This window comes from Galeopterus variegatus, unplaced genomic scaffold (genome assembly GCF_000696425.1).
Source record: "Galeopterus variegatus unplaced genomic scaffold, G_variegatus-3.0.2 Scaffold889, whole genome shotgun sequence".
NCBI lineage: Eukaryota > Metazoa > Chordata > Mammalia > Dermoptera > Cynocephalidae > Galeopterus > Galeopterus variegatus.
The window spans coordinates 20,134-29,700 of NW_007727000.1; the positions used below are offsets into that span (position 1 = coordinate 20,134).

A 9,567-nucleotide genomic window follows, 5' to 3' on the forward strand; every position below is an offset into this window, starting at 1 on the left:
CAACATTTTATGTTAAGCCTCTTAATCCCTTTGGGTCAGGGGCCCTCTGTCCAGAAAATGTGACACAGCGAATTTGCAAGTGACATAAAGGAGTCACTGTCCAGTCTGCAGCTCTCTCAGATGACCATCTATATTAGTCCGTTTTCTGTCACTTATAACAAAATGCCCGAAACTTGGTAATGTATAAAGAAACTGAATTTATTTCTTACAGTTCTGGAGGCTGGGAAGCCCACAGTCCAGGGGGTGCACCTGGTGAGGGCCTTTTTCTTGGTGGCGATGCTCCACAGGGTCCCGTGGTGACCAGGGTGTCACATGGGGAGAACAGCAAGAGCTCTTTCATGTGCTCCTTATAAAGCCACCAGTCCACACCCATGATAACGCATTAGCCCATGAGTTGATTACCTCCACCTCCACCTTTTAAATGCCATACTGGGGATTAAGTTCCAACATGAGCTTTGGAGGGGACACACATTCAGATCACAGCATGTCCCACACAGCTGGCCCCAGCATGGCTACTGTGCATGACCCACCCGCCCTGGGGAAGTCCAGGCTTCCTTCCCCAAGGCTCCTGCACTCACGGATGCATGTGCGCCCGCACAAAACTACACAATGATACCCCAGAGGTCTGTGCATCCTGCGCTTCCAGCAAAACCCCTCTAGGGGCTGCCCCATGGGGCGCGCTCTGAGAGCGTGGCTAAGGTGTCGCACAGGATCATTCTGGAAAGCTGGGCAGAGACCAGATCCACCACCTGGTCACTCTCCCTGCCCGGGAGATCCACGCAGGGACCTGAGGCAGAGCCGCCCTCCGAGTATCTCCTCAGGGGCGGCTCCCCACTCAGGAAGGCCTTGGCCCTGGGCTGGTCCTCCACCCAGCAGCTCAGGACCCCCTTGCCCTCCTCACCAGCACCCCCGCGGGATCCAGTCTGTCTGCCACCCCCCAAGGGCACTTGGCCTGGGGGAGGGGATGCTGGGGCTGCCAGTGGGGAATGTGGGGGTGCAGCTGGCTGACTGCTCTCACACAGCATTTCTTTGGGGTCTCGGCTCCTGATGGGGGTCTTGGATGCACAGTTTCGAATGCCCAGGGACCTAGCTACAGATGAAGTGGTATCCTGGGGCTCATCCAGACCCACTAAGAGATGCCCCACCCCTCCGTGGCCCTCTGCAGTCTCTGAGCACCGCTCTCCTTCCCAGGGTTCCCCCAGAGTGCCCGAGGCCTCCTCCAAGTCTGCGCCAGCCCAGGACCCTGTGCCCAGAGCAGGAGCCTTGTCCCCCCACCAGGTATCAAATAGCATATTTGTGTTGCCAGCCACCAATAGCCTCGATAGACCCTCCCCGGCCACAAAGGCCACTCTAGGTGGAGTTAGGGACTGTGGTGATGGCCTTGCGAGCCCCCCAGGGGCACTGCCTGCCACCTCGTGCAAGGGGGACACTGGCAAGCTGACTGGTCCAGACCACCAGCTGCCCATGGCCTCATTCCCCACCATAGAACTCGATGCATTCAGTTCATCCTTGAGGCTTCTGCCCTGTCCAGCCGCCCCCAGGCAGAGCCCCAACTCCTGGGGTCCCGGGGACAGTGCCCCCGGCAGACCCTCCTCGGACAAGGAGGACACGTCCTCAGTGGTGATGGAGGTGTCCTCCCCTAGGGGGCCCTCGGGGAGCACAGCCTCCTCCAGCGGGGAAGGGAATTCATCTGAGCACAGGCTGGCAGCGTCAGAGTCACTCTTTGCCTGGGGGGCAGGATGGGGTGGAGGGCGGTGGGCATCCCTGTGGATGGAAGATGGGAGGTCGGCACTGCCATAGGATAGTATCTCATCCACAGGAGACAGGATCTCTGTCAAGAGTCTGCCAGCAAGTGGGGGGAGAGCTTCCTCCAGGACGTTCCCCCGACGCCCAGGTGCCTGGCTCTCCGCGACTGGGGGTGCCAACCCACTGGGGTCCCCAGGAGAAGCCTGCAGGGGTTTCTTCTTGCTGAAGGGACTCTGGTCTGCACCCCAAGGCCCCTCCTGGCAGCCAGCCGAGGCCTGCGGAGGCCCCACCTCTCCTTTGCTGGAATCCATGCCTTCAGATGTAGAGGTCCCCGAGGGAAAGGACAGTGACAGGTCCAAGTCACTGGAGAAAGAGGTTTGGGATGGGAACAGCACACAGGCTGCCGTGGGGGACACCCGCCTGGCTTTTCCTGTATTTGATCCACCTGTCAGGCTCTCGCTGGTTCCGGAATCTTCCTGCTCCTCCCCAAGGCCCACGCAGGGAAGAGCCTCTTGGGGCTTCCCATCGTTTCTGAAGTCGGAGGAGCCACCTGCAGGTGAGGGGCTCCCTGAGGCTGGCTCAGCACCGGTGCCAGCTGCCATCAGGTTCTCATTGCCGTCCTCATCCCAGACTTTGCTGGAGGCCTCTGACAGCTCTGATCCTGCCCTCAGAGAGGGGGCATCCGGGAGTGGCAACAGCCATCCTGCCTGTTGGGGGCTTCGCTCTGGCTCCAGGCCTCCTGCCACAGCTGCCTCCACGGAGGAGCCATGCAGGGGACCAGCCCTGCTGCCACCCAGCCTCTGCCAGGTCACTGGTCCTCCATCCCCACCAACACTGCCCAGCTGAGGCTCACCCCGATGGAGCCTCCAGGACAAAGGCGGGCCAAGTTCCTCCCGGGAGTTGTGAGCAGAGAACTCTCCAGACCTGCTAAGGTCTGCACCTGGGGTGTCCTCAGTTTCCAAGCTGGACAGGGAGCTGGAGCTCTCAGAAAGCTGGACCAGGGTGGCAGTTGCTTTCTGAAACTCTTGGAGAGAGGGACAGGACGGGCTACTCGCAGAGCCTGCCGTGGAGGTGTGGGATGCCGCCGGGGCTTCTGAAGACACCGAGCAAGTTCCAGAAGCAGATGCGGAACCCAGGTCCCAAGGAGGAGTCAGCTGGGGCAGGGGACTACCTTGGCGTTGGGTGGGTGGCACCTCCTCCTCGGGGGCCACAGGAGCTGCCAAGAGAGTGGGAGTTTGGGGATACGCCAACAGCATCTGCCCTTGGACCCCCACCCCTGAAGCAGCCCCCACCTGACGCTAGCAAGAGCAGCACCCACCCCATGGCCCCAAAGCCAGCGGGTCCAAACCAGAAAAACACCCCAAACAGAGGCAGAAGAAAACGTCGGCAGCACCAACATGTTGGAGCCTTCTGATGCCAACCCAGTGGCTGACTGCCCTGCCCACGCCCACATGCAAATGAGCCACGTTCTGTGGATGCTTCCGCGTCTCAGGACCCGGCCCCACAGGACTGCGGCTGCTGTTCAAAGACCCAGCGGTCGGCTTTGCCTTCTGTTGTTTTCACTTGCCATGGGAACACGCCAGACAGGGAGCCCGCCCACGGCCACGCCACTCCCGGCCAGGCAGCGCAGGGCAGGGATCCGTGTGCTGCAGGGGAGGCCTGGCTCTGACTAGAAACTGGCCTTGATGACCCTGAAGTGGGGACTCCATGGTTCTTGAGCCAGGCGGGGGCAAGGTCTGGGGAGGNGGGGGCAGCACCTGGGGAGGCAGCCAGCTGGGCGGAGGGCGCGCCACGGTCCTCCTGCTGACAGGCCTCCTTCCTGCAAGCACATTCACGGAGATGTCCTGGAGCGGCCGCGGGAGGGGGCCTGGTCCCGCCAGCCTCCTCCCCAGGGCTCGCATCAGGGATCCCACAGGGGCCAGTCTACTACCCCACTCTCAGACAACGCCTGCCAACCATCTACCACGCGAGGTGGCCACCAGAGCTCCTGGGGGCTTGTCCTTGTGGGGCATCTGGTCTCAGTCTCCACCAGATCAGGTGGCAGACGGGGGGTTCTCTGTTCGTCAGGCTGAGCAAACGTTCGCGGTGACCACAGCAGCCCACGTGGGCTGACTTCGGTGTGGGGGGCGGGGGTCGCAGAAATGCGCTCCCATCCCCTCTGCCCACCAGCGCCTCCAGGCCTCTCCTGGGGAGCCCACCTGGCTGAGTCCAACTCTTCCCATCCCAGCTGATCTGTCCCGGGGTTTGCTCTCTCGGGCCCAGATGCAGGGAGCCCAGTCTGGCAGACTCGCGGGTGTCCACTGTTCAGCCAGCTGCCACCGGCCACTCTACCAGGGCTTCCCCCCACACACACACCTGCAGAGCAGGGACTTGGCACTCAGTGAGGCCTCTGGGCCAAGTGCACGGTTCAGAAAGGGAAGAATTATATGTTCAAAAGCCTCACGTTAGCTAATGAAGATGCTTCTAGCAATGCTGATTTCCAAATACTTAAAATTTGTTGCAGATAAACAAAGTTGTGACTAAAACAGTCAGAACAAATTGTGATTTTTAATTTCACCAGAAGAGCAGCCATGTCATCTCCTGTGAGAAATGGAGCCAGCCAGTCTTCTAGCGGTGAAGGGGTCTGCGGCCAGGGTGGCAGGCCAGCAAGGCCTGTGCTCTTCCACTTCCCTTGTGGGCCTCCCTGTCCTTGTCTGGCAGCTGGGCACCAGTCTCAGACAGGATCCTCTGGATGTGGGAGAAGCTTCTGGCAAGACCCATGCAGGGGAGGCAACCATGGCTAAGGGACAAAGACCATCCCTCCAAAGAGGGCCATGGGGACCCCACTCACCAGACACCCCTCCTACCAATGGGCTCCAAAGACCGATTAATGAGCCACAGCCCTCCTGCCATGGAAAAGACCATCTTTTTTTCTGCCCACATGTTGAATCTTGGGGTGAGACCCAGGGAATTGGTGAACCTCGGAACCAAATGAATCTGCTGGGAAGGGCCTCTGAAGCTCCCATCCCACCCATAACACCCCTATGTGATGGACCGGGGGACATCCCCCCACAACAAGGCCACACAACAAGCCACACAGCAGGGCCAGCCCGACTGGGCTTTCAGAAAGCGCAGGGCCAATGCCCGACTCACGCTGGCTCTGCGGGGACCACAGGGGACCTCTCTGCCCCTGGATGGGGTGTGCCGGCTCCAGCTTCGTCCCCGGCTGTCTGCGGGAGCCCAGGCCTTCTGCTCTGCTGAGGCAGGGCTGGGCTTGGTCTGAGGCTCTCCTGCAGGGCAGAGGGACTGTCAGCCCTGGCAGCACAGATGCAGGGGCCAGAGGGAGCAGCTCCCAGGCATCCTGAAGCCACACGAAAGAAATCTTAAAATCCAAATGGAGGCAACACTCTTCATTGTATTTGGTTAGGATGAGAACGTGAGAATTTGTGGCAATCTGCTCCTAAAGCTATCCTGTTGTTGGATAGCGAGTGATGTGAAGTCCCCAACGAAAGCTTACAGAACATCATTTACAATTTAGGGACCTCTTTCTGTACTTTGGGCTGCTCCTAAAGCTATCCTGTTGTTGGATAGCGAGTGATGTGAAGTCCCCAACGAAAGCTTAGAAAGCTTACAGAACATCATTTACAATTTAGAGAACTCTTTCTGTACTTTGGAGAAACTCCGACACGTGGCTGGAAACCCCTCGCCACAGCTCGCTCCTTCTCCTGGGTGACCCCCCGGGGTGTGCACTGAGGGGCACCACACGCCTCCTGCACGGACACTGGTGGGGGCGGGGAGGCCACGCAGGGACAGGACACAGGAAGGTCACCTGCGGCACAGCTGGAAGACCAGCAACATGGGGACAAGGCGGGGGGCACAGCAGAGCCTTCCCCAGGGAGCACCAGGGCCTTCACCTGTGACACCACCATCTCCCCACACCGTCGTCCTTCATCCCCACTGGGACCTGGCAGGTTGTTGGGACACCCAGACCCAAGGGAACTGGCGCTGTTAGGCTAGAGCCCAGATGTGTGGAACCCCTGCTAAGAGGAACACCCCCCTCTCATCTTCGGCCCTTGGTGAAGGCCAAGGTGACAGGGGCCCTGCAGGAGAGACCCCGGGCTTCCTGGATGGCCACGATGGCGTGTCGCCCAGGGAACCCCTTGCAAGCATGGTCTCTTGGCCAGAGAGCAGTGGCGCTGTCAGACAGACCCAGGGTGGATCCCGGGCCTCCTGCTAACGAGCTCTGTGACTGTGATCCAGTCGCTTGGGCTCCCCGGGCCTCAGTCTCCTCCTCTGCACAGTGGGTATGATGAGCACCCACCTTGGGAGGACCCGAGGACCCGAGAGGGGTGCAGGTGTCTGGCAGGGCCCCAGAACGGTGACGGCCAGTACATGTGGCTGTGGGGGCAGCAGTGCTGACCACAAAGGAGGCCTCAGGCTGAGCAAACGTTCGCGGTGACCACAGCAGCCCACGTGGGCTGACTTCGGTGTGGGGGGCGGGGGTCGCAGAAATGCGCTCCCATCCCCTCTGCCCACCAGCGCCTCCAGGCCTCTCCTGGGGAGCCCACCTGGCTGAGTCCAACTCTTCCCATCCCAGCTGATCTGTCCCGGGGTTTGCTCTCTCGGGCCCAGATGCAGGGAGCCCAGTCTGGCAGACTCGCGGGTGTCCACTGTTCAGCCAGCTGCCACCGGCCACTCTACCAGGGCTTCCCCACACACACACACCTGCAGAGCAGGGACTTGGCACTCAGTGAGGCCTCTGGGCCAAGTGCACGGTTCAGAAAGGGAAGAATTATATGTTCAAAAGCCTCACGTTAGCTAATGAAGATGCTTCTAGCAATGCTGATTTCCAAATACTTAAAATTTGTTGCAGATAAACAAAGTTGTGACTAAAACAGTCAGAACAAATTGTGATTTTTAATTTCACCAGAAGAGCAGCCATGTCATCTCCTGTGAGAAATGGAGCCAGCCAGTCTTCTAGCGGTGAAGGGGTCTGCGGCCAGGGTGGCAGGCCAGCAAGGCCTGTGCTCTTCCACTTCCCTTGTGGGCCTCCCTGTCCTTGTCTGGCAGCTGGGCACCAGTCTCAGACAGGATCCTCTGGATGTGGGAGAAGCTTCTGGCAAGACCCATGCAGGGGAGGCACACAAGCCATTTCCAGGGGGCTTACCTGGGGGTGGCTCCTTGGACTCCTGCAACCTGAGCTGAGCTGTGGAGGGGCTCCCTTCCACCTGGACAGCCTGTGTGGATAAGATAGGAGGAAAGACGCTGTGTGGGGAGAGGGTGCCAAGGGCTCAGGACTGGCTGAGAGACCCAGCAGCATCACAGAAACTGAGGACATGCCAGCGCCCAGGGCCCCCACCATGACCAAGCCACAGATTGGCAGAATGGGGGGGTCCCTGAAACAGGCAGTGTTGGGGGAGAAGGGCTTCCTGGGAGTTTACATACAGGAAAGGCTGGGGCCAGTGGCTGTCTGATGTCCAGGGAGCTCATGTGCTGAAGGCCCAGGAGACAGATGTGTGGCCGCTGCCCAGGATCTGAAAGACACAGTCCTGAGAGCTGCTGGCACCAGCCAGCCGGTGGGGGGAGTCCCCGGAACTGGGGAGGATGCAGAGCTGGTGGCCGAGGAAGGTTCCACGCTGTGGCCCACCTGCCCTGCCCCGCTGGGAGCCCAGAGCCGCTCCTGATGCCCTCCCTGTGCACCCCCCTCTCCTTCCTGTCCCCTGCCCCTCCCCCAGATCCTCTTCTGATCCCTTCATTGTTGATGCCCACGTCCCAGAGGCACAGCCTCCACCCCGTGCTCCCCAGACCTTGCTCCAGGGCACCGTAGGGTTCCAAGACACTTCCCAGGGGTCACATCGGGGCGGGAGGAGTTCCGTGAGCAGGGCTCTGGAGCCCCTCTGCAATGTATCATTTTTATCTGCTCACAGGAGGTTTCTTTAAATTCATGTCGCAGGGGCCGGCCTGTGGCTCACTCGGGAGAGTGCGGTGCTGATAAATTCATGTCGCTGCTTTGAGACCGGCACCTTGGCTGGAGGATCGTGAGCAACTGGGAAGCCAGGGTGGGTTGGGAGGTGGCAGTGTTCAGCCCCTGCTGTGTGGGGCTGGCTGAGGAACCGGGCTGGTTAGGGGTGGGGGTGGGGGAACGCTTGCCTCTTAAACTGGCCTTGCCTAAGGCAGAAAGGGACCTCAGAGGCCACCTGTAGTAGATTGAATGGTGCCCCATAAAAAGGTTTGTCCAAGTTTTAACCTGCAGAACCTGTGAATGTGACTTTATCTGGAATAGAATCTTTACAGATATAACTAAGTTCAGGATCTTGAGATGAGATCATCCCAGATCATTCCAATGACAGGTGTCCTTAAAAGAGACAGAAGAGGGCCGGCCCGGTGGCGCACTGGAGAGTTCGCTGCTTGGGAGTGGCATAACTTCGTATAGCATACATTATACGAAGTTATACGATCTCATTGCCGGTCCCCGGTACGGGCGTGACACCGAGGGTTGCGATCCCGTTACCAGTCAGTAAAAAAGACAAAAAGGAAAAAAAAAAAAAGAGAGAGACAGAAGAGGAAAAGACACAGACACAGAGGAGAGGCCATATGAAGATGGAGGCAGACATTGGAGCGACACAGCCACAAGCCACAGAGCACCAGGGGCCACCAGAACTGGAAAACCAGAAGTGGAAGAGGCAGGAGGATCCTCCCCTGCAGCCTCTGAAAGAGCACAGCCCTGCTGATGCCTGGACTTCAGCCCTCTGGCCTCCAGAAGCTGGAGAGAATTAACTATGGTTTGAATTCACCCAGTCCATGGTGGTGTGTCACGGCAGTGTCAGGAAATGAACACCACCTGATCTGATCTCGTCATTGTACAGAGGGGAGACTGAGGCCAGGAGGGGAAGGGATGAGGCAGTCTACCCTGCCAGACTGGGTGGCCACACCAGCTGCCCGTGGGCCCCTCCTGGGGCGTCTGTGGGCCAGTGGGAGCTGACGTGCTTGGGGAGTGGTCTCTTCCCAGCAGGACAAAGAGCAAAAGGCCCTCTGCCCCCACCACGTCCACTGCCTGGAGGCCCGAGTGACCCGAGGGCCCACTCAGCCCTGAGCCTGCTAAACGTGGCTCCTGGGCCAAGGGCAGGGCAGGTGCAGCCTGATCCCCCTTCCACCCTTGGCGGAGGTTAGACTCGGCCAGGTGGAGCTGTTCTCGGCTGGTATGTGTGCCTGGGGCCTGCACTTGGCAGAGCCCTCCGTGAGCAGGAGAGCCTGTCGGGATGGCTTCCCCAGCCAGAGCAGCCCTCGTTCCCCGTCTCAGAAATGTTGCTCGAGGTGTACACGGGGCGGCCACCTGCAGGCAAGCCTGCTGCACGCTTTGCCGCACTCAGACACAGAGACAGGGAAGCTCGGGGGCACCGGGCCACACCAGGAGTGGCAGGCTGGAATGCAGATCTGTCTGACCCCAAGCCTGATGCTGCCCTCTAACTGCCTGTGCCCACCGAATGAGTGACCATGTGTCCATGGCTGGCCACTGCCGCTGCCCCACCCAGTTACCTTGGCTGACATGGCTGCCCCTTTCCACCAGCTGGCCCCGGGTGTCAGGCCAGCCACCGGCCTCAGGTGTGTCCTCTCCCTGCGCTGACCTTGGAGGTTGCAGGTGACTGTGTGCATCCAGAGTTGTCTGGGGGGGTGCCACGCCCTGCTGCTCAGTGGGACAGCTGCAAGGTAGTGCAGAGCAGAGGTGACTGCCCACCCAGGGCCGCTCACTCCCAGGGTGACCAGGCCTGATCAAAACACTCCACACATGGCCTATCCCTGGGAAAAAACCTCATGTCACGCGCAGGGGCAACTGTGGTTGGT

The 9,567-nt window shown here is 59.8% G+C and overlaps 1 long non-coding RNA gene across 1 annotated transcript; it reads right to left on the minus strand.

Annotated features, from left to right (window-relative positions):
• Positions 1–6,622: 6,622 nt before the first annotated feature.
• Positions 6,623–9,349, minus strand: LOC103590863. The gene is made up of 3 exons (XR_550514.1): positions 9,262–9,349; positions 7,171–7,259; positions 6,623–6,962 (listed from the first exon to the last, which is right to left on the minus strand). It is a non-coding gene; the product is annotated as an uncharacterized LOC103590863 (long non-coding RNA).
• Between the last annotated feature and the right edge of the window lie 218 nt (positions 9,350–9,567).